This window comes from Carcharhinus amblyrhynchos, chromosome 4 (assembly GCF_965287045.1).
Source record: "Carcharhinus amblyrhynchos chromosome 4, sCarAmb.v2.hapA, whole genome shotgun sequence".
Classification (NCBI taxonomy): Eukaryota; Metazoa; Chordata; class Chondrichthyes; order Carcharhiniformes; family Carcharhinidae; genus Carcharhinus; species Carcharhinus amblyrhynchos.
The window spans coordinates 20,205,058-20,229,346 of record NC_137327.1 but is presented as its reverse complement, the minus strand read 5'-3'; positions in this window follow the sequence as shown (position 1 = coordinate 20,229,346).

Here is a 24,289-nt window from a genome sequence, read left to right as displayed (position 1 = left end):
TTAATCTTGAGGAATTTGCCTGATTTAAGCAGCTGCGTTTGCTACCCAAGTCCACTGCAGAATTAAAATGTCTGCTGGAAGGTTTCTGCTGGCAGTGGTGCAGTATGTTGATTTTCAGACCTTTAATTGCTCACACACCTTGTTCCTGCTGAACAGGTTGGGTTAAAATCTGGGTTATAGAGCGAAGTGTTAGCTTCATGCAATTTATGAGATGGGTAACTTCTTAAATAAAAAATGGGGGGGAACAAAGATTTGCATTAAAGTGCGATGCAATCTCACCGCTCTATTTTAAAAATATATCTTTTGAAATCAATTAAATGATGAGATAATAAAATAACTGCAACTTTACACAGTGAACAATTTATAAAATAAATTTATTTTGCATTTTGCATTGCGGTGATAGTGGTGCAATAGATATAATTTTTTTGTTTAAGGGGAATGTTTAATGATTCAGCAGTCAGTATATCTGGAAAACATACAGCTCAGATGCTGGGAGAGCAGGATAATAATTCATTTTAGCCATGTAGTGTGTACTGAGGATGGAGTGAATGGAATTTTGTTTATAGATGAAAATTTCCCCAGGAGTTTTTGATTAGATTGGTTATTAGGGTCACATGATAATATGGTTAATAGGACCAGCTAGGTCTGTAGCAGAGACGAACAGCTTTTCAGTTATGGCTGGTGTTTGTTTGGGGACAGAGTTCTATAAGCTGCTCTGAAACTCATGTTCTCTCTATGAGTGCTTCAAGGCTGTCTACACTCATTATAGCAAGTAGATTTATGGATGCTAACTGCATTTAAAATGGCTTTGTAAGCCTGTAAAAGAAATGTTGCTTATTTGGAATTGAAGCCGTGATAAGTTAAAAATTAGTCTCCTTTCATTTTAAAATATTGTTCAACTATTAATAGTTAAGCTGCTTCCTTTGTTAGAACTATATTTAAACTGTGGTATTAAATAAAGTTTATTTTCTCTAAAAGATCCTTAATTTCTTAATGGGATTATTCCTGGAGTGAAGCATCCAATCCTCACATTTATGCCAAAATAGAAAAACTGTTGGGGTCTAGTATGGCTTCCTAATGTAATATATCTTAACGGTATATTTAATACCTATATTAAATGCCATGCATGTCCTCTGCATTTCCTGTATCACATTTGATTACATACCTCAAGGAATGGGCAAAGCAATGCCATAAGTAAAATGCCTATCGGCACCTCATATTGCCAGAGACTCAGGTTCAATTTCCAGCTTGGGTTATTGTCCGTGTGGAGTTTGCACATTCTCCCTGTGTCTGTATGGTTTTCTTCTGGGTGCTGCAGTTTTCACCCACATTTCATAGATATGCAGATTAGATGGATTGCCCCTTAGTCTCCAGGGATGTGCAAGTTAAAGGGACTAGTGGGGTAAATACACTAGGTTACAGGGCTAGGATGTGGGTTAATGCAGACTTGATGGGCCAAATGGCCTGTTTCTACACTGTTGGAATTCTATGATTGCTTGCTGGGTAACTATAACTTTCACCGTCAAACAAAAAATGGGCTTCAACAAATCAGCTGCCTGTTTTACACCCTGTCTTATTTTCCTTGCTATTCAAATGGGCTGTAAAATGGACAGCCACACTTTTGTCACCCATCTGTTGCTGTGCAATGAATGTTAAAATAAATTCCAGTTAGTTCTGAGCACTTGGAGTGTCGGATCTATTGGTATGTGGAAAAGCTGAATTAACATCAGATAGTCATTAACCTTGGGGTACTTCAGGGATCTTGTCAATTGAACTGCATATGTTAATTCAGCTCCCTCACACTGTCAGCCTTAGTTAAGTGGAATGAACATCTTATGTGCAAAACCTCACTAAAGATTTAAATGGTTCGGCACAAGATGTTTCTTGGAGAACTGGGAATGCTCCATTGTAGGTTACGACACCAAAAGTGAAAGAGGGAGGTGAATTTTATATTTTACAGTTGAACATTGTTATTGAAGGCTGACAAACGAGTTGTGGGCTTTACAGACAGACTTATTTGAATATGTGCCCAAAATGAAAGTCCCCTAAATTGGAATCTGTGTGAACTCATGGGCAGTTTTTAAACACTTGATGCCATCTGAAGATGAGGGTGCTGGACTTCATCGCCATGCCACCGACAATATATCCTCAACATGTGTCCCTGGCGCTCGCAACTGCAAGTCAGCACACTATCAGTCACTTGGCTGCTAACTTGGCCACCTGGTAGGCAGGTCCAGAGGATAGGGGAGAAAGGAACCATATATACAGTGTGCACCATATACAAGGTGCACTGAAGCAACTCACCAAGCCTCCTTTGACAGCACCTTTCAAACTCACAAACTTTTACTATCTAGAAGGACAAAGGCTGCAGACACACGGAAACTCTACCACTTGCAATTTTCCCACCAAGCAGTGGCAGAATGGTTAACATTGGTGTCTTACAGTGCCAGGGGCCAGGGTTCGATTCCGGCCTTGAGTGATTGTGCGGAGTTTGCACAATCTCCCTGTGTCTGCGTGGATTTCCTCCAGGTGCTCTGGTTTACTCCCACACTCCAAAGATGTGCAGATTAGGCACGTTGGCTATGCTAAATTGACCATTAATGTCCCAAGATGTGTAGGTTAGGTGGATTAGTTATGGCAAATGTGTGGGGTTACAGGGATAGGGCTGGGGAAAGGGTGTGGGTAAGATACTCTGTTAGAGGGTTGGTGCAGACTCAAGGGGCTGAATGGCCTCCTTCTACACTGTAGTAGGGATTCTATGCCGTCAGAAGCTGTACACCATCCTGACCTGGAACTATATCACTGTCCCTTCACTGTTACTCCCTCGAACTCCCTTTCAAAGAACACTTTGGGTGTATCTGCAAATGAACTGCTGCGGTTAAAGGTGATGGCTCACCACCACCTTCTCAAGGTCAATAGGGGTCAGGCAGCAAATGCTGGCCTTGCCAAAGATGATCAGATCCTGTGAAAGAATTTTTAAAAGTCACAAGGAGGAATGGCCGAGCCCGGAGCAGGAAATTCCAATATTAATATCCATGTCAAGCTCAGGAGAGCACTGTTTTCACTTATCTGTTCTGCAAAATTGCATCAGTATCCTGTGTATATCAAGAGACCCTGACATACATACAGTAATGAGGCAACTGCTTGGTCAGATGAATACCTGGGCCGCTCTGTGGAAGAACAGCATAAATGGCAAGATCTAAACAGTAACTTCCCCGTAGCTATTTTAACTGTGCCACTGTCCTTGTTTCACCAGAGCGAGATGATTGAAATCAGCTGTTGTGTTCTGCGATTAGAGAAAAAAATATGTTCAACTGTTCCTTCAGATTGAGGAGAAGTATGGAGTTCCAACTGTTAAGCTCCACCATTCCAGTGACCCATGGACTCTCAGCCTAACACCATTATAATGTTCCATTTTCACAAAACCTTTTCTTGGCCCAAACAAGAATACAATTACACTCATTGTAGGAGTTCAAAACCTCCCTGCGTGAGGCTTTGATAAAAATGACTAGCTAAATCGGTTCCCAGTTAAATAAGCAAAGGCAACTTTGCATCTTGAATTTTAACACAATGTGATTTAGGGCTTTATAATTTTGGCCATCTATTTAGTTGAAGCTTCTTTCCCCACAGCCAGAAACTATAAATTATCTCCACAAAGTGTCAAGGTAGTGAGGCAACAAGGAGATAGGTGCCGTGGTCAGTTAGATAGTCAACATCTTTTCTCAAAGATAGGGGAGTCTAAAGCTACAGGGCATAGGCTTAATGTGAGAGGGGAGAGATACAAAAGGGTCCAGAGGGGCAATGTTTTCGCGAAAAGGGTGGTGAGTGTCTGGAACAAGCCGCCAAAGGTAGTAGTAGTGGCGGATACAATTTTGTCTTTTAAAAAGCATTTAGATAGTTACATGGGTAAGATGGGTAAAGAGGAATATGGGCTAAATATGAACAATTGGGACTAGCTTAGTGGTTAAAACAAAGGGCGGCATGGACAAGTTGGCCTAAAGGGCCTGTTTCCATGTTATAAATCTCTATGACTCTATGGCTATGACTCACTGCTGCCTCACAGTATCAGGGACCTGGGTTCGATTCCCTCACTGTCTATGCAGAGTCTGCATGCTCTCCCTGTATCTGCGTGGGTTTCCTCCGGGTGCTCCGGTTTCTTCCCATATTCTGAAAGAGGTGCTGGTTAGGTCCATTGGCCATGCTAAATTCTCTCTCAGTAACTTCATTGTGGTGTTAACGTAAGTCTAAGTAAGCTTTAAACTTTGGTGACAAGACTACTCATTTGGGCAACTTTGTTCAATAAATATCCTGCTATCAAGTGTGCAATGCCCAGTACAGTTTAGGTTGTTTGTACAAAATAATGGGGTGCAGTTGGCAACGCAGTGACATAGTCTTGCCAACCTTGCCTAGCGTAACAGATTCATACAGGCCTGCTTGGCATAAATGTTTCCTGGCAAGTCATGTGGGGGCATGGCAAGGCGTTTCCAGAACAGGAGTTCGCAGAAGTGGGCTTGTTCAAAAGAATCCCTAACAAGGTGATGACAGCTCTTTAAACTGGTCTGCTATATCGATATCAGTGGCACGGCCCATTTATTTATAGAATAAAGGCTGGGAATAAACAGCATCGAAACTGAAGTGAGTAGAGGGATTTAGGCGATTCACGCCAACTAAACTTTGACACATTAGTGCACGTGACCCACTACTGCTTTATATGTTACGGAAAAGCTGTCAGGAATATACATATAGGATAATGCTAAGTGTTTTTCACCTCAGATGCTGGACAAGAAAGAAAACTGTCACCCGGCAGACACACAAATGATTTCAAAATTGGTACATAATTTAAATCTGCAAGCAGCAGTTGTTTTGCTGTTGTAATAAAAACAGCTATTCCTTTATTATTTAATCAATCCAAGCTTAATGTAGGCTCCCAGCCACTAGCTACAATCCCAGCTGCATCTGGTTTATGCTAAATGACCACATGTTGAAACTAACCCAGTGTTGACTGTTCATAAGACTTTATGACTCTGATTTACACTGAGAGCAATGTGACCACAATGACTGATGCGCAGACGCTGCCAAGAAAGATCCAGAATATTCTGTGTAACAAATATTGATGAATCTTACAGACTTAATTAAAATCAAGCTACAGCTGGTTCTCCCCTCTTACTGTTTGTTAGAAGCTTGGGCAAGCAGGTTAGAAAGGCCATTATAGGTCTGTATCTTATTTTCTTTGTCTAGCCACATTGTTCATTAATGATAGATACTTTTGTGCTTGCTTTAATGGAAAAAACCTGAACCTGTGACCAAGACAGCATCATCTCTTTTCATTATGGTTTCCATCAATAACATTCATAATTAATGAATTGCAGGTTCAGACTTGGCAGAATTAAGTTTATTCATGGCTCTTAATCAATATTATCTGACCATATGTGTTTCATTATTGATAGTACAAAGCCAATTTTCATCCCTTTGGTTAAGTTAGTGAAAAGCAGTTGACTATCTCCCCATGTCCCAACGAATGCTTTGCTAACAGCTCTCCGGCTAAGCTGTTTTGGTGTCAGGTATCTGATACTGGCTCATATTTCAACAGCTTTCTTTACCAAAGTATTAATAACATCTTTAAGCTATGCAATGTAGAATGTGGAATAATTAATATGGTCTGTTATAAACAGCTGCATTTCTTTATATAATCCCAGGGAAAAAAAAATTGGAAACTCAGAGAAGACTACCTTAAACCCCATGGGAAATTTTTATGCAGTTCACTGACTATTCCATTACTTGTCAGGGCTTGGTTTTCTTTTTATACAGAACACGTGCTTTGTTATTAAGTTATTAAAAGACATAAACCTAAATGATTTATGATCTACTGTTTAATTTAGTCCTGATTCTAACTTTTCACTGCAGTCTGGAGAAACACAAAAGTATTAGTTAGGGATTTCTCCCATCCGTACAACAGGATGTGTTTCCCACACTAAAGTCAAAGCTCCGGTGGAGTTGTGCCCCATTGCAGGGTGGACTCATTTTAAATCCTCAAAATAGCTTTTTCCCATGTACACCAAACCACAGAGCTACAACTTACACCTCAATAGAATTGCTTGCCTACAACAAGAATAGGGAATCAGTGAATGGTGCAGTCACGCAGGGCTGGGATTTACACAGCCCATAGTATCATAGAATCCCGGAAGTGCAGAAGGAGGCCATTTGGCCCATTGAGCCTGCACCAACAATCCCAGGCTCTATCCATGTATTTACTTTGCTAGTCCCCTGGGCACTAACGGGCAATTTAGCACGGCCAATCAACCTAAACTGCATATCTTTGGAGTGTGGGAGGAAACCAGCGCAGTCGGAGGAAACCCGCGCAGATATGGGGAGAATGTGCAAACTCTACCCAGGCATTGGGATGTTCTGTCCATTGTGGCAGAAACCATGGTATCCAGGCCCCACATAATGGTGGGAGAAGCCTTGTGTCAGGCTGTTGGCGGTGGAAAAACTACCACCATCCTGCACTGTGTGCCCAATTGAGAAATCCAGCACTGAGTAGGAGTTGGGGGGGGGGGAGGGGTGGGGAGGGGGGTGAGTGGGGAGAGTGGGGGAATTTGGGGAGAGGATGGGAGAGTGCCAGCTGAAAATTGTCCCCTACCCTTGTCTCCAACCTGATCCATCCTCCCCCACTCCTGCGACTTACACCCTGTGATCCACATCCCACCTTTATTGACCTGTGTCTGGGGTTCCTCCCTGATGCTGCTCCTCAGGTGCCTGTGGTATTGCCATCAACTACCATTCCCTGTGGGCAGCATGAGCCAATTGGCTGGCCGCTCTCTGTAGGTGAGACTTACACCACCAAGGATTTCAATCCTGAGGAAGTCCCAGTGATCGCCAACTGCGTGCCGGCTGAGGAACTTGATTTCGTCAGGCCTCACCCACAGGACTGAGGATGCTGGCAGTTTTCCCACCAGTTCTCTGGCCTCCCAGCAATAGTACTAGCTCCAGGCAAAAGACAGTATTTCAGACAATCAAGCCCAGTTCTCTCTTGGTGCAATTTTAACTATCCCAAGTGCTGGTAATGTTTCACATATTTAGCACTACATTAGCAAACATTATTCCTGCCTTGCAAACACTTCCCATCATAGGAGTAAGGCGCACAGACCTATAATTTAATGTGCCCCTGGCATTTGGCCTGGAAAGCCAGATGCACCAAGCAAAGAAAAGGATTTTCTGAAGGGCTGAGGAAGCAGGTTCAGAGGGAACAAAGCTGAGTACTGCAGAGGTCAAGCCCAGGGTGGACACTTATCCATAAGCCGGGCTTTGGGAAAAGAGCAGAGGAGTGGAGCTAATTGGATAGCTTTACCAAAGCAGAGAGGTGACAGACAGAGTGGCCAACTTCTGTTGCTGTATCACACTACGATTGGATCAGAGCCAAAGCTGCAGCTCAAATCTACAGGATTGTGTTGGTGCTGGAGGAGGACGGGCACATTAAGGTTATGGAAGGGTTTGAAAATAAGGACATGGATGTTGGAGTGAAATTATATGGAGAGGCTTGGGAAGCGTGGACTGATGACAATATAAGACTTGGAGTGGATGAATACAGAGGCTGTGAACATTCAGCCTCAAGGTGATGAAGGTGTTGACCATCTCTTCCACAATGGGGGTGAGCTGCAGTGTTGTAGGGGGCAGGAGATAGTTACGGTAATAAAAAAAGCATAGAATCCTGACAGTGCGGAAGATGCCATTTGGCCCATCGAGCCTGCACTGACCCTCCAACAGAGTATCATCCTAGGCCCTAATCCCTCATTTCCCATGGCTAATGGGACACTAAGGGGCAATTAAGCATTGCCAATCCACTTAGCCTGCCCATCTTTGGATTATAATGTGGGAAAAAGCTGAGCGAGAAGACATCACGCCTCAATTAGAACTTTCTGAGGTCCCACTGGCTTCTATTAAGGAAGTTACCATTAGCCCCAACCCCTCGCTCTGGCTTTCGGCTAAAATTTCAGACTAATTCTGATGATGTCACCATTCTGCAGGTTTAAAGTAGGACCCCAGTTCATTACTGTTCCTATCCTATTTGTCTGCTCAAAAAAAACTGGCTTAGATCAGATCAGGATAGAAGTCGGTGTGATCATCAGAGAGGGCCTTATTCAACTAACACAACCTCCCTCCACTCCCCTCCTCTCCAACCTCAAATTCAGCCAAGTTGAAGATAGCTAAAATCAGGGTCTAACTGTATGCAACATAAATGAGATCAATATAATTGTCTATCCCAGGACCACTGAGATTGGATTATTTGCCTTATTATGGCCATTCTTGCTTTCTGAATGGGCTGGGCAGTAAAGATATTTGACTTTGTTTGGGACCAGCACTGCACTTGGAATGGCCTGCTCACATCATTCTGCAGTTAGGCAAAGCAAAAATCTGAGAATGTGTAGCTGCTTGCACAGAGCCCTGATCTCTGACTTACGAGTTGCTGGTGAGAAATGTCAACATTCAGCTTTGTAGCAGTAATAGTTGCACTGGGACTGGTGTGAAGGTGAAATGGGGTGAGACATCTTCCTCCAGGCAGTCTCACGTTGCTCAGAAAGTGAGTTCCTTGCAGTTCATTAACTGCAGTTACGCTGCTCTCGTTACATCTATATTGCGCTGACACAGGTCATGCAGTCGAACTATCCCAAAAGGTATATACGGCACGATTTAATTATTGGATGGTAAGCGCACATGGCACCTTCCTACCTGCGCATATTTTCCTACAGTAGCCAAGTGCCCATATGGAATGGGTCAGAGTTGGCAGTGCTGATGGTAGAGAGGCGTGGGAGAGGACAAATTGCAGCCTGGGATGCCCAAGAATTCCTAGTTGGCCTCTAAGCAGTAACTCTGCTCTGCCTGGCTTCCAGGGAATCCTTCCAAGGACGTTGAAGTTGTCACCTCACCACCAACTTACACTCACAGTTTTGACGTACTTTTCAATTTTGAGTTAAAAACCTCTTGTGTTATGGCATCAACATGCTTCACTGGGACACCCAGGGACCCGAGTTCAATTCTGGCCTCGGGTGACTGTCTGTGTGGAGTTTGCACGTTCTCCCTATATCTGTGTGGGTTTCCTCTGGATGCTCCGGTTTCCGCCCACAGTCCAAAGTTGTGCAGGTTAGGTTGTTTTTCATGCTAAATTACTCCTTAGTATCAGGGGGATGAGTGGGGTAAATCCATGGAGTTCAGGGGATAGAGCCTGGGTGGGATTGTTGTCGGTGCAGGCTCGATGGGCCGAATGGCCTCCTTCCGCACTGGAGGGATTCTACGATATCACTGGATTGTGACTTTCACATTTTTATCAGCCTTTTCTATAACCTGCAGCCTCCAACACTGCTAGACCTCTGGCAGCTAAAACTCCAGTTGCTGCGAAAGCATTGAGTACCTGGGACAAAGCTCCCGACCGCCAGTTAACCGCTCGCTTGATGTGAACTGGCAAGGTTAAAATCAGGCCTTCTGTGTCGAAAGACATTACTGTTTGGCATCTTTAGTTCTTAGTCAGGGAGTGGGTGTTGGAGATATGGAACTTTGCAACCAGTGACAGCATGAAGCAGTGACAAGGGCACCCCCTGTGCACCATTATAACACGTTTGATTTCCAGACTTTTTATCCTCTGGCCTCCCATTACAGCAACAGTGTTAAGTTAGTGTAAATTGCTGCAGAATTCAGGGCAAATTTCATGCAGTGGACTTGACCACTGGGAACTGGATTGAGACTGCCAGAACTCATTTTACTTGTGACCCTTGTCAGGCACCAGAGAGGGAAGAATTTCTTCTCTGCTTTCTGGGCTCTATTCAAACCCAGCTCCCTGAGGTACGGATTCCTCTTTTTTTTTGTTGCAAATTTTAGAAATCTGTATGGTTTCTATTAAAAGTGACAAACAAAAACTACCGTTTTATTTGACTAGAAATGTTTAAGTAAGGCATGGGAGAGAAGGGGCATAACACCGGCTGAAAGATGCACTAGTCTCAAGCATAAAAATAGAAAAATGATGCTGTACATTAGAAGCAGTGCTATAATTCAACTGCCAAGCTTGAAACATGAGTGAACGCAATTCTGAGCATTTTCCAAGGGAAAAAAAAACATGACACAAAATACATTCAGCATTATGAATATTTAATGTCTCTTTCCCTACATGGACCCAGTTAGCATACCAAACCTAATTATACTTAAAACTGAAAGATGTTAGTAGCTTTAACAGTGTGGCATGCCAAAGCAGACTCCAAAGAAAGGCGGAGCAAGCAGTGTTGTGCACTCTTAATTCAGATAGGCGTACAAAATGTTTTAATTTCTATTAATGAACTAATATAATTTCAAGATAAATCTGTTGGTTAATCCTATTGGGATAACATTCAACGGCTGGCAAGGACTAAGCGTCCTGGCCCAACTTTATATGCTGCCAGTCGGGAGACTACTTATACATTAAATCTATGCATGGTGGCATTTTGGCAGATCGTAAATGTTTTATAAATCAGAGTGGTGAGAGGATGTGTCTCCTTGGCAGTACAGTACTTTCAGCAGTGCCAAATGGAGCAAGCAGGTCCATTGGGATGATTTACAATTCCTCTCTCCAAATGTAAATCTCCGGGATGCTGCCAGGTTGGAAGTCTCCTGTCATCAGTCTGTTATTTGGGTTACACTCTAGTAGCTGCTGACATGTTTGCCTGCCTGAAATGTTCATGTGTGTTTCTGCAGCCCCATGAGTTGGCTGCTGACTGCTGTGGTCCCCGCAATGGCAAACAGTCCCGACAGGTCACTACACTCCCACTGGTTTAGAAGTTGGAAAACTGAAATGATTGTGCGTTTCAGACAGTCTCAGTAGAATAGTGCAAGTTTAATACTAAAAACTTGCTGGTGTTTTCACCATTCCTTAACAAATTATTTTCTCCCCCATTAAGGATCATTGGCATGGTTGTTGCTGTTTATGTACCAACAGCAACAACAACTTGCACTTATAGCTCCTTGAACATGATCCACGTCAAGGGATTTCACTTGAGTGTCATCAGACAAATATAAAGGACAGGTTAGGACATCCAAAGATATGCAAGTTAGGTGAATTGGACATGCTAAATCGCCCCTTAGTGTCCTAAGTTGTGTAGGTCAGGGGGTTTAGTTGGGTAAATATGTGGGGTTAGAGGGATAGAGCCTGGGTACGATGCTCTTTCGGACAGTTGGCGCAGACTTGATGGGCTGAATTGCTTTTGCACAGTAGGGATTCTATGAGGCTACAAAGTGCTTGGTTAAAGTGGTGGATTTTTAGTAGTGCCTTAAAGGAAAAGAGAGACAGAGGGGGAGAGATGGAAGGTGGAATTTTCTCGTCCTGCCCACCAGGAGAATTGTAGCGGGCGGGACAAGAACTGTACAAAGGTCCACTGATCTCTGGGGCGGGGGATTTTCTGGTCTTGGGGCGGGTGCAGCTGGAAAATCCTGCCCAAAGAGAGATGAAAAGGTGAAGGGGATGGGAAAATTCCTGAGTCTCGGACCTGGACAGCTGAAGGCATGATCACCAATGCAACAATAACTTCTCCAAGCTACAGCTGATGTTGGTAGCACCACAAGATATAATGTATTTTCCTTGTAGTGTAAAGCAAGGCATCCTTCGTTCATTGTGTGACCTGGACAAGAGTGGATAGCAGACTAGTGGGAAATCATGGCCACAACTCCAAATCCAAGCACTTCACGTTAAAATACATGTGTTTTACACATGTCCATAACAATACATACAAACCAGATCAATCAGTTGGCATTGCCTTCCAATTAAGTAAATCCAGTGGTGTTTTACAGAAACCCAACCACTCACGCAGTGCTCATGAAATCTCCAACTCTCTTACACTTGCAACTTAAAGCCTGGGAGATTTGAGCCTGCGATCATTTATTTTAACCCTTACTGTGCCGTTGACAAATCATCCCATCATGGTATCATCTTGCTGTCCTCAGGTAACTCATCAACCAGTGGGACTCCTTTATTTGATCTCAGCCCAGTTCCCAAGATCTGACATGGTTTCATCAAGGCGAGAACAAATTCACTTGATTAATGGCAGCATACAACGAGAAAAAATGGAAACATAAGAGTGAAGCTAAGGCTGGAACCCCATGCTGGGGTTCAAATGGCAGTTTTGAACTCCCATGATTTACAGTGACATCTGAATCCCTGCAATGAGGTGACTGCCTTGAATTGCTCCCAAGTACTTGGAATGTTGTGTATAATGTATACAAGATGTTGAATATTATTGCTATTCTGTGTGATCCTGACCAATCAATAAAGCATGCATGCAGGAAAGGAACTTAGAAGTGAAATTCTTCAGACATTCAGGGGTGTTAAGTCAAGGTACAGTCACAGGTGTGGCTCCTGCTCTATCCTGCACGAAATTACAAAGGGTCGTGAACGAAGCCTAGTTCATCACTCAAACCAACCTCTCACCCATTGATACTGTCTACACTTCCCGCTACCTCAGAAAAGCAACCAGCGTAATTAAGGATTCCACACAGCTCAGACGTACTCTCTCCTCTGCTTCCATCGGGAAAAAGATACAAAAGTCTGAGAACACATATCAACGGATGCAAGAACAGCTTCTTTCCTGCTGCCAACAGACGTTTGAATGGATCTATCTCACACTAAATTGGTCTTTTTTTATACCTAGTGATGACTGCAACACTATATTCTGCACTGAGTCCTTTCCTTCTCTATGAATGGTATGCTTTGTCTGTATAGTGTGCAAGAAACAATGCATTTTACTCTATGCATGTTGACAATAATAAATCAAATCAAAATCAAAATTTTGAAAATTCCCATGTATTATTCACAACATTAGTGGTATTTGATTTGACAGACTCTTCGTTCTGGAAGAGATTTGAAGGATACAAATCTGTCATGCATGGGACTTTTTTGGCCAGAAAAGATGGACCAGACTATTGGCTTCTATTTTCTTGCCTTCTTGTGTTCTACTGAGAGTTATTGCTGCAAACCATTTTCGTTGTTTTTCAGTCTTGTGACCTAGTCCCAATCAATTATTATTTCAGATATATCCTTATACCTCGAGAACCAACTGGAACACTAAAAGCACGTCGTGATGTTAACACAAAACAAATTCAGGGTAAATAAATGCTTCCATTATGAATACAGCATAATGTATTGGTTCAGCAAATATCACAGCAAACATCACTGCCAAAAAGTACACCTTGTCCAAGTGTATTTGCAAGGTCAAGGTTTATAAGATTTTATCAGATTGGTTGGTCCGTCACAAACTATTTTCCTTGAACAAAAACCCTTATCTTTTCTCTAAATTATTTATGTTTTTACAGCGTTTATGTCTTATCGCTATCTGTTTTGAAATATCTGTGGTGTGTTCTGCCTTTCTAATGATGCCCAGAAGACTTCCAGGGTAAAAGCAGACATCTTTTAAATGTTCTAAACAGCTTTCTACAACACAGAACACAAACATGTGTTTCATCTGGAACTACCAGAAGGAGTTTGAATATTTGATAATCATTAAAGTAAATAAATGAATGTTAAGTGAATGATGCCATTGGCCCTGCACAAAAATAAATTCACAGAAAAGCCCACTTTTCACTTTTTGCGATTGGTGTTGTGTAAAACACTAAGGCGGGCCCCACCGTGGGAGATTTGTTGGCCTAATTTAAGATTCATTGACTTTTTTTTGGGACCAGATGATCCCGGTGGTGTGGGGCTGGAAAAACCCCTCCGTAAATATTTTTCTGTGACAGTTGGTTAGAAAACAAGTTATCGAGGTAAATACTGAACTGAGAAGCACATTTTAGTCATAATTCAGCAGTTTGCTTTGGTAATGGTTACATTTTTTAACCCCTCCCGATCCTCTCTCAAACTCATCCCACTATGGAGTTCTAACAGTGTCAGCTATCTTCTTGTGCAGTGCCCATATGGCCATTTTGGATTTGTGATCAGAGTTTGTGAGTGGCTGATTATGACTGACCTTCATAATATCATATGAATTAGGAGCAGAAGTAGGCAAATTCAGCCCTTCGAGCCTGCTCCCCTATTCAGTCACTTATTTCTAGTAGGATTTTACTGAACCTTAAAGTTTTCCCAGTCCTCCAGCTTACCATGAACTTTTGCAGTTTGGTATGTCCTTTTTTTTGTCTTTATGCTCTCTTTGACTTCCTTGTCTAGCCATGGAATGTTTTTCTTCCTTTTTCAATTCCTCTTCTTCTCAGGAATATATTTTAATTGATAGGTATTCAACATCTTCCTGAATATCTGCCATTGTTCCTCAACTGTCCTGCCCTTAATTCTTTGTGCCTAGTTTACTTGGGCCAACTTTTTTCTCAGGCCTGTATAATTACCTCTGCCCAATGCTAAAAACCTAGTGTGGTTTTCTGTCTTCTCTCGCTCAAGCTGAATCTGAAATTCTAGCATGCTATGATCACTCTTTCCAAGAGGACCTTTAACAACAGGACTTTTTGTCAACCCTTCTTCATTACATAATATTACACCGAAAATAGCCTGCTCCCTGGTTGGTTCTGTAACTTATTGGTCTAAGAAATAATCCCTCATACATTCTATGAAATCTCCCTCTTTGCTGTTTTTGCCTTTTTGATTAATCCAGTCAATATGCATATTAAAATCACCCATGATTACCATTGTGCCCTTCTCTAATCAGACAAATGTTCCAGCAGGACACATTATTGGGATTATTCGAGAATAGTCGCAGTGAGATGCAGAGTGAAACTACTTCTCCTCATACCCCCAACTGCAAACCATAGATGAAACTTTCTTTAATTAAGTAAGTGATTAACACTTCTCTGTTTGCATGGATTAAGCATGACAAGGGACATCACAATTCTCCAACTTTGTCACTTGCATCTGAATCATTGGGAAGAAAATCATGAACAGCAGTCCTTAAATAAACAAACACTTTCTTGAACCTTCTCCTCTACTGCTTTTAACCTTAGGAGAACTCTCGTTATTGCACCAATGTGACATTTCCATTCTTTGCACCGCATGTTCCTCTCAGGGTGTGACTTCAGTAGCAATTAATGTGAAGTACCAAAGGCTTGTATGCATCAAGAATTACTGCCCAACTCAACTCACTTACAACCTTAGATCACTCAAAGAACGTACCACCCCGTTTGTGCTGCCTTCAAGCTAAAAGTTGATTTTATACAATGCTACTGTTTTCAGTTGTATTGACTAACAGTTACCAATTATTCCACAAGGACAGCACAGGCCTCTGTGCTTTATTCAGGATAGATATGATTCTGGGCTTCTTGAAATTCATTGGTGGGTAATATTAATTTTGGCTGAAGTCAATGGAAATGAAAATTGAGAAAGACATATAACAGAGTGGTATGGTGGCATAGTGGTTAGCTGCCTCACAGCCCCAAGGACTGGGTTCAATTCCAGCCTCGGGTGACTGTCTGTCTGTCTGTCTGTCTTTGCACATTCCCCCCATGTCTATGTGGGCTTCTGTTGGGTGCTCCTGTTTCTTCTCATGGTCCAAGTATGTGCAAGTAAGGTTGATTGGCTGTGATAAACTGCCCCTTAATTTCAGGGGAATTAGGAGGGTAAACATGTGGGGTTACAGGGTTAGGACAGGACCTGGGTGGGATTGTCATCAGTGCAGGCTCAACTGGCCAAATAGCATCCTTCTGCACTGCACATTCTATGATATATATTAAATTTTCAGCCAAAATCAAAATAACTTGAGGAGGTGAGTGTCTTTCCACCTACCGTCTGGATCCAAATGCATGCCTCGTAGGAACCGCCAGCATAACTGGGCAAACCCACCCTTCCCCATGACCATTCCCCTGGGACCGTCAATTATATCACAAGGCCTCAGCACTCCACGTAGCTCCGATTCACCACTCCTCCAACAGGGCCGCTGAACTACCCCTACCCAAACAGGCCCCTGATTCCTCCTCCACCAGCTGACTCATCCTCTTCTTCCAGGCCCTCCCCAAGAACTCAGCCCCTCCTCCTTTCCCATGAGGCTCCTGGCCTCCCTCATACTCCTAGGCCTCAAGGTGGCTTCCGGGGCAAGGAATCGATCGGTGACTTTTTGTGCTCTCTGTGGGGTTAAAACTCTGCAGTGTGCATGGGAATCCCAGTTTCTGAGTTCTCTTCAACTTTCTGAACCACCTGCTCCCGATGGATCAGCTAAATAGAGATTCAGCCCTGAGGGAGCTGAAATCCTGAGTGTCCCCCAGTCTTGGCAGGCACAATTTGTTCTAGTGAGTGTTTCCTATGCTGGTGGCAGCAGCAAGCAAGTTGGATGTCTGATTGGTTGTTGCCCAGCCGACCCTGACTGTGGGCGCCGGGGATGGTGCGTGACCGTAAGTGGGAACCTCAGACCAGTGAGGAGTTTGGGTTATGGAGCTTGGAAAAATTACAATCAGTGAGTCTGATTTTCCAGTTTTCATTTTCTTCTCCTCATGACTTTTCCATTAGTCCCAGCAGGCATTGCAGGAAGTGGCAGGTTTCCAGAAGAACCCTCTTTCAACATACTTAGACTGATTTTATGGCTTCTGAATCCTTTACAGAATTATTCAGAGCAGCCGATGCTAAATTGCAACTTGTCCCCACCCGGATTTGTTTGCAGTATTTGGCACAATGAACTGAGAAGGTAGAAAACGTTTACACAGACCGCGAGAGATATATAGACCAATGCCAACTTTAATTGGGAATATTACCCCGATCGTTCCATGTAAGAAAAGAAAACTCAAAATAAGCCGATTTCTATTTGCGATCCGTAACGTCACTCTCATCAACATATTTTAGACGCGGGACATCTTTGCAACCTCTGATGGTTCAAAGAAATGTGGATGAGACCCACAATAACAAATTTTGTTCGTGAAGGAGTTTATAATAATTGTTATTAAGGTAGCACTGATGGAACAAACATTGGCAGCGAGAGGGAACAGTTTTGTGGCAATATATTTGGAGAAAATATTCCTGATGATGCAAATACGGGATTCAAGGAATCCCTTTACAGATGCTCAATGCCTGACAAATTCAGGTGATTTATTTATTTAGGGTTACATGAGAAAAAGAATCTACTGGATCAGCCCGTTGGATCAGTTACAGATATTAATTAATATAGCATACAGAGCTATATTTTCCATTCATACATTCCTCTTTCAAAATTCCCCTTCTAAAGATTTTTTATTCATGTCACAAGTAGGCTTACGTTAACGCCACAATGAAGTTACTGTGAAAATCCCCTAGTCACCACACTCCAATACCTGTTCAGGTACACTGAGGGATAATTTAGCATAACCAATATATCCTCACCAGCACATCTTTCGAACTGTGGGAGGAAACCTGAGCTCCCAAAGGAAACCCATGCTGACATGGGGAAGATTCGCAGACTCCACACAGACAGTGACCCAGGCCAGGAATCGAACCCAGGTTCCTGGAGCTGTGAGACAGCGGTGCTAACCACTGTGCCACTGTGCTGCCCATACACTCCTGGCTAAAGAGGTAACAAAAAAAATCACAAAACATGGGAGTGATATAAAATTTCATTTGAGGTATGGAGAATGAAGATGACTTCAGAAAATTAACTTTAGCAACTGATTGATCATCCCCTCTTGGATGAGATGTTCGACTGAGGGGGCCCCATTCATCCTTTCAATTGGATATAAACAATCACACTCCACTCCTATAAAGGAAAACAGGCCAATTTGTCCAGGTGCCCTGGCCAATATTTATCCTTCAGCTGATATCTATTGTGGATCATCTGGTGTTATAATTTTGCTGCTTCTGGGATCTTGTTCTGTGCAAACCTGTGCGCTGCCACATTTCCTATGACACATTACAATCACAATACTTGGAAAAGTTCTTCACTGGCTGTGAAGTGGCAAGAGATTGTTCTAAGGTGCACTGCAGAAAAACACCACAGGTCCTTAGCACCTTCCAAACCCATGACTACTTCCATCTAAAGGCCAAGAGCAGCAGATACATGGGAACACCACCACCTGCAAGTTCCCCGTTAAGCTGCCTACCATCCTGACTTGGAAATATATCGCTGTTTGTTCGCAGTCGCTGGGTCAAAATTCTGGAATTTCCTCCCTAATGGCATTTTGGGTCAACTCACAACACATGGGCTGTAGCGTTTCAAGAAGGCAGCTCACCATCACCTTATCATGGGCATCTAGGGATGGGCAATAAATGCTGGCTAGCCAGCGATGCCCATGTCCCATGAAAGAATAAAAAAAAGGTGCTATATAGATGCAAATCTTTCCCATTGTTATTTTGCATATACAATCCTGTGATGTCGCAAGTATCATGATGTCATCAGGGACTACTTCCACAGATCAGAATTTATTTATTTTTTTCGTGTCTCTCAAGAATACAAGTGATGTGGGAATAATTGAAAATAATTTCACCTGAGGATTCATATAGCTAGGATTTGCTCCCATGGTTTAATACCTCATCTAACTCTCTTGACAAGATCACTGTTTTTAGTAATCACTGGTATCAAATATTCTTTGTATGATGCGTACTGACTTGTTCTATTTTCCAGTGATAAACTGTGGATTATTACTCTATAAACTTTCCATTCAATTACCTTCTTAACAGTGAATATTATTATGTCTTAACCATGTGAAAGATATACTCAGTGTTACCAACACTGGCAATCTTATTAATGTTCATGATTCCCAAGGAACACTTTCAAGTTCCTTTGAGTTTGAGCAGGTGAAAACTAAGAAACTTGCTGACTCCCTCAGCTTTGGGTTACACCAAGACTGCCATTTAGATGGTGTGCTGAGCCGCCTTTGAGAATCACTAAGATTTCTATCTCAGTACACAGGTGTTTCCCAGTATGGGCAGCACTTTGGCACAGTGATTAGCACTGGGTTCAATTTCAGCTTTGGGTGATTGCGTGTGTGTGGAGTTTGTACGCTTTCTATGTGTCTTTCGCTGGGTGCAAAGATATGCAGGTTAGGTGGATTGGCCATGCTAAATTGCCCCTTGGTGTCCCAAGATGCGTAGGTTAGGGGGTTCGGTGGAGTAAATATGTGGGATTAAGGGGATAAAGCAGAGAGTGAGCTTGGGTAAGATGTTCTATCGGAGAGTCAGTGCAGATTCGATGGGCCAAATAACTTCCTTCTGCCCTGTAGGGATTTTATGATTATACATAAACAGTACTTAAATGTAGCTAACTCGGTGCGAAGAAAAAGTTCTGAACAAAGTTCAGCTTGACATAGAAACAAAGTTGAGGAAGGAGTCCCACCTCTTTTTGGAGTCACTTTTACTTCAATGCTCAGCTCTTTGCCATCATATTATAAATGTACTTTGTCATCGCACAAATTTGTAACTTCACTCTCGTGGTCTCTGATGATATTAGCATAACTGCTTGACACAACCACCAACCACCATCTGATTTGATTTATTACTGTCACATATATTGAGATACAGTGAAAGTATTGTTTCTTGCGCACTATACAGACAAAGCATACCATTCATAGAGGACAAAGGGGAGAAGGAAAGGAGAAGATGTTTAGGGTGTAGTGTAACCTCATTTTAAGTTCTCCCTAACCATGCAACCAACCACTGTTACAATACTAATATGTTTTACGTGGTACCATGTAAATATGGGGAGAGCACCATAAATGTATGAGGCATTAGGGTACAGGCCCTTGATGAGATTACTTTTTGTAATTACTCCTATGTCAACAAAATGTCTATAAAATAAAGGAATTGTCATTGACTTCAGGAAGCGTAAAGGAGAACATGCCTCTGTCTACATTAATGGGGACGAAGTAGAAAGGGTCGAGAGCTTCGGCGTCCAGATCACCAACAACCTGTCCTGGTCCCTCCATGCTGATGCTATAGTTAAGAAAGCCCACCAACGCCTCTTTTTTTCTCAGAAGACTAAGGAAATTTGCCGTATCAGCTATGACTCTCACCAACTTTTACAGATGCATCATAGAAAGCATTCGGCAAAGCAGCCAGCATAATTAAGGACCCCACGCACCTTCTTCCTTCAGGAAAAAGTCTGAGGTCACGTACCAATTGACTCAAGAACAGCTTCTTTCCTGCTGCTTTCAGACTTTTGAATGGACTTACCTTGCATTAAGTTGATCTTTCTCAACACCGTAGCCATAACTGTAACACAACATTCTGCAGTGTCTCATTTCCTTCTCTATGAAGGGTATGCTTTGTCTGTATAGCGTGCAAGAATCAATATTTTTCACTATGTTAATACATGTAACAATAATAAATCAAATCAAATCAAATCTAGTTATTCCTTTTGCTTAAATGAAACACAAGTCATTTATTACAACTGCGACAACATGTCTTTCATATTTCAAGAAGTCGAAGTAAGTATATACTTTCAACAGGCTGTCCTCTTCTATATTATGCTCATCCTTGGGAAACCAATGGGAGTTCCATGGAATCCATAAGCAACAGAACTGAAAATACAGCAGAACCATGAAAACGCAGCAAGCACCATTGGCTAAAAGTTGATAAATTATAAGAGACCATACTTAATAACATAGCTGCTCAAAATCCAAGAGCTGCAGCCAATATTTGCTTTTCATCTCCTCACATAGAGGATTAGTGCATGCGCAAGTGATGGAAAGTTTGAAGAGAGGAGGAATTTCCGCAATAGATTTTCAGGCTTAAAATGAATTAATAGAACCACAACATCATGCATCATTGTTGCTGTGTGTGTCGATACCTCAGCAATCATCAGCAACTTTATACCATGTGCACTTACATAAGCAAGCAACACCAGGTATTGTTAAGGGTGGTAGGGAGTTGATTCTCAAAGCTATATTGGTGTGCAGACAGGGCTGGATGAGAATGAATGCGTCAGAAGATACTATAGTCTGATTTAATTAGGACCAGCTGTTTTACCAGTCACACCCTTGGACTGAAGTTCAATAAATATGGAGCAAAACTTCAGCCATGTTGTTCAGCTGTGCTGCACGACAGAACCAGCTAACTGTCGGGGTTCTTTATGGTGTTTGTGATCTTTATAGTGTACGCAACCTCAGCCATATGGGAAAATAAAACAAATATTCACTATAATGTTTTTCCCAACTTTAAATGCTATGATATTGTTCCTCAAGTTACAGAAATAACTTTCAGGTTGGACTGGTGCCCGGAGCTTCTGGGCTGAAGGTATTACAGCACAGTCGTTCTCAGTTTCATAAACACTGGAACAATATTTTGATGATAAAGCCTTAATAAGCTGTAAGTACTTGTATGTTAAATATGAACCTTGCCTCTCGTGACTGATTCGCATATTTAAGTAAAATATTTTCAGACAGTTCCCTGGCTCCAGCAATAGATGGTTAGGTTCCTAACTAAGGGGAGCTAAAGTCAAATAGCATGTTGATAAATCTATCGGCTTTCACTGGACAGATCTTGATAGGATCAGATGTCTCGAGCTTGCAAAAAAATACTCTCTGCTGCTTTTGTTTAAGAATGGTATCAGCTTATCAAATCGTCACACATAACAGTCAGAGGTAGCAGGGGATGGGCACTAAAAAAGGGGGGAAAAAAGTTAAGGAAAACATTCTGCAGAGTGACTTTTAACACGTGCTTAAGTTTCGTAAGTGGAAATGTTTAAAATAAAATACTTTGGAAGTTCAGTAAACTTTTAGAGAATTTCCCATTTAGCAAATTGAACTTGCACATTGTTCTCTTTTAACTTTATTGTTAATGAAGATTGTAAAATTTTCTGAACACGATCCTATTTGCACTGAGATAAATAATAAATGAAGGTATGTTTGATCATAGATTACATTAGACGAGTATTGATTGTATTTGAAGACTATAATTGTAAACTAATGAATAAAGGTTACCAAAAAACATGTGTGCTTCAATACTTCAGTTATTATTGTATGCTCAAGGACTCCTGAATCCCAAGAGGCTCCAATTTACCTAAAGTCTTCAAAATGTCAGCCGTGATTTAATTTGGAATATTTCTGAGCGAAAACTACTGGAAATGCATCTTGGTTAATTTGTGGCCTCCACTCAATGGCATCCATAAACCATATTTTCCCATGGAGTTCAGTTAGCTGAAAACTATTCCCTGTTGTTAGCAACTCAAGGGAAAAAGCAAAAATAGTTCCCTAAAGTTTTATGTTTGTTTTGCTGACCATTGTGAGTTTTCAGTCCATGGGTATATTAAAGATATGCTACCTTTTCTGTTCCGACGATTTGATCTCCTGCTTATTGAAGGCTCATATAGGATGGGATGCTTTTCCCCATTGCTTTTGCAATTTTGATTGGCCTATTGGTGTATAATAGGGATGTCCAATCTCTTAACTTTAGGAGGCGTGTACATGTGCACCAAGAGCCACATGTAAAGGTTAAAGCCACCATTGCCATGTATCTCGTGTTGCCAATACAAATAGATTTTAATGTGCTAAGTTAGGAATCTGCCATTTGACCCAATGGAGGGGATTTTCTACCCACATAAGCCCCAAGGCTAAAAAAATCCTACCCAAGGTCAACAGACCTATGCATGGTCCATGTCCCTCCTACCACGGGAATCATCGGGAAAATCAATGGGAAAATTCCGCCCATTGCCTCTATCCTAATCTTTTTGCCTCAGCAATCCAAAACTAATCCCAATTTTCTGCTCACTCCATGTAGGCTTGGAACTTGCTCTCCTTCAAGTGTTGGTTCCATTTTATCCTTAAAAGTTACAATAGTATCTGACCCAGTCACCCCTTGTGACAAAGCATTCCATGCTCCATCAAACCTTTAGTTAAATCTTCTAATCCCTCTTGGAGGTCTAGCATCCCTACCTCTAAAGCAGATGACCTGGGTTCAAGTACCACTCTAGAACTTGAGGATCAAAGAAAATGTGTTCATTTTATCACCAGTCAGGTTGCCTGTTAACCTGCAAATCCTTCCCATGATCTATGGCAGGTGATAACAGCAGGGAATATTCCTGGTCAGCCATGCTTGATGTGGAGTGGTACCCTTCCGGACCATTGTCTCTAGCTTCACATTAGTGACCCGTCTGGGGAAACGAAAAACAAGCTATGGAAAATAGATGTACAGAAAAACATAGGACTTAGGAGCAGGAGTAGGCAAATCTTTGAACCCGCTTTGCCATTCAATAAGATCAAAGCTGATCAGATTGTGGTCCCAACTCCACTTTGCTGTCTATTCCCCATAACCTTTGACTCATTTGTCTCTCAAAACTCTGTCTAACTTTGCTTGGAGTAAATTCAATGACCCTTCTCCACTGCTTCCTTGGGAAGATAATAAATCAGACTAACAATCCTCAATTTCTCATCTTTGTCTTGTAGGGGAGACCTGTATCTTCTTGTTGTAGTCTCCCCCATAGATGAAAGCATCCCCTGATATCCACCCTATCAAGTTCCCCCAGAGTCTGATATGTTTCAATAAGATCACCTCTCATTTTTCATTGGATATAGGCACAACTTGTTTAATCTTTCTTCATAAGATAAACCCTTCATCCCAAGAATGGGTCAAGTGAATCACTTCTAATGCAATTATATTATTGATCAAATAAGGAGAGCAAAACTGTATGCAGTACTCCAGATGTGCTCCTACCAAGGCCCTGTATAACTGCAGTAAATGTCCCTACTTGTATGTTCCATTCCACTTGTAATAAGCACTGACATTCTATTTGCCTTCCTGGTTACTTGTTATATCTGCATACTAAATTTCTGTGATTCATGTACCAGGGCATTGGAATTCAACTGAGTTCTGCAATCTCCCTCCATTCAAACAGTACGCTGTTTTTTTTGATTTTCCCTGCTAAAGTGGACAAGTTATCATTTTCTCACATTATACTCCACCTGCCAAATTTATATCCACTCATTTAACCTATCCCTATCCCTTTGCAAACTCTTTGCATCCTCTTAACTTTCTTACCTATCTTTAGCAAATGTGGTTGCCGTACACTTGGACCCTTCATCTGGTCACTGGTAGAGATTGTAAATAGTTGAGGTATCAGCACTGACCCCTTTGGCATTCCACTGGTTACAGCTGGCCAACCTGATAAAGATACATTTATCCCTACTCTCTGTTTTCTCGTAGCAATGCCCCCCCTTAATCCCTGAGCTTTTATCTTCCTAGTTTTATCTTTTCTACCGATCTTTGTGTCATTTGTAAATTTAGCTACCATGCCTTTGCTTCCCTCATCTAAGTCATTGCTATAAATTGTAGAAGCTCAGACTCCAGCACCAGCCCCTGCAGGACTCCACTCATCACATCTAACCACTCAGACAAAGACCCATTTATGCATACTCTCTGTTTTCTTCCAAACAGCCAATCTTCATTTCTAGCTAA